We start from the raw sequence: 6,069 nt of genomic DNA on the forward strand, positions 1-6,069 counted from the left end.
TACGTAGTTAAAAGAAATTATTTTGAAAAGGGCGGGGTCCATGGACCCCACCATCGTGTACATGCATCCGCCCCTGCTTCTCGGCATCTCCGGCATATTCCAACATATTAAAAGAGTATTTTCACAAATTTTAAATGCTTGCAACTTACTATAGATTTTCGATTATTATAGACCTAAGATTTTTGTTATAATCCTTTAAATTTGTATGTACATGTATTTAAATTGGTATTTGTGTGACCTTTGATGGTTGGTATAGCCCTATTCGATGACCTTTTTTATATAAGTCTCATTATTTACTATCGAATAATTTACTCAATTTGTTAAAAAATCGTTTATTTATGTTGGCATTCAAAAATAAAGAATTACAAAAATATTTAGCTTTAGAATCCGGGTTAATGACATATTTGACTTCAACTTATAATTAATTATTTCTCTTTTTAATCAATATATCAAAAAAATATGATTTGTGCCTTTCAACTCGCAGGACTGTTCTGCGAGTAGAGCAACACGCAGGACTGTTCTGCGAGTTACCTATGTGGCTCCACCTAACTGCCAGGTGGAGCCACGTCACAAATGTGACCCGCATAACTGTTTTGCGAGTCACATTTCCATTTTATGGAATTAGGTGATTCCATGTGCATCATTTTTTTATGCTTATTTAAATTTATATAGGTAATATATATATAATTTTTACGTGTACTCTTTATAAATATTTTTTACATATATTTTTTGTTTATATTTTTATGTATATTTTTCACGTGCGTCTCTTACGTATACCTTTTACGTCTATTTTTTACGTGCACCTTTTACGTATATTTTTTATGTATACTTTTTATGTATACTTTTTATGTGTATTTCTACGTGTACTTTTTACGTGTACTTTTTACGTGCACTTTTTACTTGTACTAACTATACGTAAAAAATATGCGTAAAAAGTGCACGTAAATTATGCACGTAAAAAATACACATAAAAAGTACTGAGGGGTGTTAACTTTTTTATCATCCTGGCGTCGAGCTATTTTTCCGCGTAAAAAATACACGTAAAAACTACAAGTAAAAAGTGCATGTTAAAAGTACACGCAAAAAGTACACGTAAAATATACATATAAAAAATATATATATGTAAAAGATGCCCGTAAAAACTACACGTAAAAAATATACGTAACAATCACACGTAAAAAATATATGTGTATTTTATACGTATATAAATTACAATAAGCATGAAAGAAATTTTTTTAATAAAAAAAAATTGTGCATGGAATCACCTTACTCCATGCAAAATGGAATCAGGTGATTCCATGGACAATGTGACTCGCACAACAATTCTGTGAGTCACATCGTAACGTGGCTCCACCTGCCAGCTAGGTGGAGCCATGAAGGCAGCTTGGAGAACTATTCTGCGAGTTACTCTAACTCGTGGAGCAGTTCTGCGAGTTAAAAGCCATAAAATTAGAGTTTTTATTAAACGAGGGTTAATTTAAATTTTTTTATTAATTAAGTGGCTGAATGCATCAATAACCTAGAAATCCTAGATTAAGTTAATTATGTTAGTTGTGCTGTAATTATAATGGCTTAATTACTTAAAAAAAAACCACTTTGTAAATTTTTTTCGTTTATACCCTCACGTAGGAAAAAGTTCATTTGTATCTTTTTTTTGATTTTTCGTTTTCATCTCTACCCTAATATTTAAATTTTTGACAATTAAATTAATTAAAGAATGAAAATATTATAAATAATTAATAATATTACTGTTTAATTAGAATATAATCTAAATATAAAAGATTATTTTAAATATTTTTCCAAATAAAAAGAGGTCAAATTAGCTCTTTAGGGTAGAGACGAAAATGAAAAATAAAAAAAAAGGATACAGGTAAGAGTATAAACGAATAAATATTATAAGGTGGGAGTTTTTAAAGTAATTAGACCAATTATAATTGAATACATTAAAAAGTTTAATTTTTTTTCAATGGTTAAGGAAACCATTTGCCATAGCTATATGATAAAAGTTGTGAAAAAATATTATATATTTAAAAATGCACATTAGAGATGAGATAATTACAAAGAATATAATTACAAGAAAAATAGTACACAGAATAAAAAAAATAATTTCAAAAGAATCAGAGATGGTACCGCCCGCCGCATATGTTTAGCTATTTTAAGCATTGTGGTATCTGTCAATTTCTGCACTGCATCTGTTTATGATAGCACTCTTAACGTTTTCGAGAAAATGACCAACTTATCCCTACCATGCCTTTCTCTTGTCATGTTATTGGCCCTCCAAGTTTATTCATAAAATTATATTTATATATACTGATTATAAAATTTATTTATTTTATTTATTACATTATAAAACTCATTAATTATTATTTTTTAGAAATAAAACTCATTAATTATTAATTAATAACAGTTCTTATACTACATTGACTAGATAAATTGAAGTACTAATGATAATAATACATAATTCATAAAATTTTGAATATTCAATATAATAAATATAGTTCATATGTGATACAAAATGATATAAAATAATTAAAGATGACTAAATCATTATAAAAAAGTGGGTGTCTGTGTCAATTCTAAAAGGTAAAATGCTACAATGATATGAAGTTGTTCTTATTATTATTCTAGAAAAAAAATTATTAAACAAAACAATAAACTTCAGACTCATACAACAACAAAATTATGATTATAATAAAATGGTAATGAGAAAAATATCAAGATAATAAAGATTCAAAAAATCAAAATTAACAATTTAATATTAAAAATAGAAAGTACGATGTAAAAAATTCATATGTCTGCAATAAAATAATAAATCAGTTTTTTTATTTGTTATAAAATATAGGTTTTCTTTGTTAAAACAATTATGTAAAATTAGTGTTTTTTTTTCTCTCCAAATTATTGTTATTTTAGTTATTACATCTTTATATATGTTACATTGATATGTCTAAATTGTTTTTGTCGCTTTTAGTAAAATTCCGTTCTTTCTAATTTAAAAGGTTATGTTTTTCAATTTAATTTCAAGAATACCATGACATATTCTCCTTTTGTCTATGTACATCAATATTACATCAAGTACTTTATTTACAATGATGGATTCATACCCTTCTAGGTAATGTTTTTAGTATATTTCTCTTTGTTGTCTAATAAAATGTCATGTTTGATCTTTTATTTTTAAAAATGCTACTGAAAGGGCAATTATTAAAGTATGAACAAATGATCAATTCACTCCAGATCCACGTTTTACCGAACTGAACTAAGAGCGCTTTTTTCAATCATAAAAAAATCAGACTACACCATTTTGACAGAAAAGGAGAGCAGAACAACTAACTTGACCTAATTAACCTTAATTAATCACAATCAATTTTAATTAAAAATTTAATTAATCATGATTAATTGAAATTTTAATTAATAAAAAGTTAAAAATCTTTTCTACAATTGCTATTTGGTTAAAAGAAAAACATAATTTTTACCCTATATTGAGACGTTTTCTTTTATATATTTAAAAATTAAGCCTTCAAACCTTTTAAAAAAATCAATTTTACCTATCTTATATTTCTACCTTTTAATAATAGCTGCAATTTCTCCAATTTAATAATTTATTCATCAAAATAAATAAAAACAGTTTGTTTTTAAATTCTAATCAAGTTCAACTTCGACTACATGGACGAAATCCAGAAAATTGGGTCATTCAATCAAAACAAATAAAATTGGTCAAGTTCATATATCTTTATAGGTTGAGTTGGCATGTTAAAAACAAATGTGATGCAGACCTATTTTTATGTAATTTTGATTTGATTCGATGTTTGTACCTTAAAGATAATGAACGTCAGTCCAAATATAATTTAAAACTATTATAAAACTTTCACATCACTTCGAAAAATTTAAAATCTAAATATAAAATTATGAATCAAATTCTAAATATGATATTACCTAACTGATGAATAATATTTATAATTGCTAAATAAAAAATAAACTTATAAAACTTTAACTTCACATATATTTATTATAATGTGTCATTTTCTACGCTACATATAATTTTGCGGATTTATACCCTTAAATCACCAAAACTTAAACATTGACAAAGTTTGAATATCTATTTATTAAATAACTAAATCTTGTGTGTGTGTGTTTTGAAAATTGAAATGCCTCTAACTCAACTTTTTATACTATGTTACACACATTAATATATAGTAAAGAATAATATTTTTCATTTTCAAGAATATGTGCATTAATACGTTTAACTCAACATTTTCACTGTTACATGATCAAATACCTTATTTGGAAGCTGCAAGTCATGGTCTTATGTATTATTTTTCAACATAAATAATTGTATATAAATCTAAGATAATTAAAAGGAACTAATTTTGCAACAATATAGAAAGTAAGCACAGTCAAAAAATTAATTGGAAGTGAAATAATCTAGTCTATTTACATGAGAAGAACCACAATATTAAATCCGGTCGAATTCAAATCATGTTTCGAACGTTTCGTGTTTGACATTATTTCAACTCAACTAGACTCGGTAGGATTTTGTTAATAGTTTTTTTTATCCGGATGTTTTTTTATTAGATTGGGAAATATGTTAATAATCTAGTCTATTAACTCAACATTTTCACTGTTACATGATCAAATATCTTATTTGGAAGCTGCAAGTCATGGTCTTATGTATTATTTTTCAACATAAATAACTGTACATAAATCTAAGATAATTAAAAAGGAACGAATTTTAATGTGGTTATCTCCTCTTCACAAGATATCTTGCAACTCAAGCCATCGATCACAGAAGCAGCTGATATAATCAAGAGGAGCATGTAGCAGATTGTGGCTTCTTGCTTAGCTGGCAACATGAGTTGTGTATGACTGCTGAGTTCATGAGCTGGCAACATGAGGACTGCATTATTTTTGCTGAGTTAGTTATCAGAATAGCAGTTATTAGTTTTAGAGGTTGTTAGGTAGTTTTCTTTTACTACTGAATTTACATTCACTATAAATATAAAGTGAATGCTTGTAACCTCATTTTTGAAATCAATAAAATTTTACTTCGTTTCTTATCATGGTATCAGAGCGGTTATTTTGCTCTGTTTTTCTTTGTGATTTTCTCACTCTTTCTTAGTTGCCAAACAGTATATCATCTGTTAATCAGATGTTGATTTTCTCTGAAAGTTTCTGATTATAAGATCTCTGTATCTTTTCTTCAATCATTGTTGCTGTATTTGTTGTTGATTCAAAAAAATAATCATGGCTCATAGGTAGGAAGAAACACTTTCTAGTCTTTTTTTTACATCCAGGTGAGAATCCTTCACCGGTATTAGTTTCTGTTTTGTTAAATGGTGGAAATTACCATAAGTGGTGTAGATTAATGAGAATGTCTTGTTATCAAAGAATAAGTTTAAGTTTGTGGATGGATCAACTTAGATTCCATCTCCTGATGATGATTCATATAAAATGTGGGAAAGGTGTAACACCATGGTGATGTTCTAGTTGCATCGTGCTGTTACACCTACTATTGCAGAGAGTATCTCATGTTTGGATACTGCTCTAGAGATCTGGAATGAACTGGGAGATAGAATCTCTCAGAGTGACAATTACAGAATATGAGATTTGTAGGAAGAAATTTTCACTTTTCAACAAAATTCACTTACAATTATTGAGTATTACACTCATTTGAAAACTTTGTGGGATGAGTTAATGAGTCTGAGGTCATTGTCTTCTTGTTTATATATTCCAAGGTGTTCTTGTGGTATGATGAATGCTGTGAAATTAGATTTATTAAATTTTAATTAATTTAACTGGGTTTTGATTAGTTTAGTTGGATTTATACTAGTTTAATTAAGTTTTAATTGATTTTAGTAAGAATTTTAACTAATTAGAGTTAATTAAAAAATGGAGTAAAAAAGTATTAAAAATCATAAATTAAAAATTGGTAAATATTTTAAATGTTGAGGTTATTTTTAAATATTTATTCTATAGCCACATCAGCAATTAATTTATAATTGATTGAAATCCAACTCCATATAATAGTAGCAGCATCATCAATTGAATCCAGTGGGATTCAATCACTGGTGCGAA

The sequence above is a fragment of the Mercurialis annua genome, linkage group LG8 (assembly GCF_937616625.2).
Source record: "Mercurialis annua linkage group LG8, ddMerAnnu1.2, whole genome shotgun sequence".
Classification (NCBI taxonomy): Eukaryota; Viridiplantae; Streptophyta; class Magnoliopsida; order Malpighiales; family Euphorbiaceae; genus Mercurialis; species Mercurialis annua.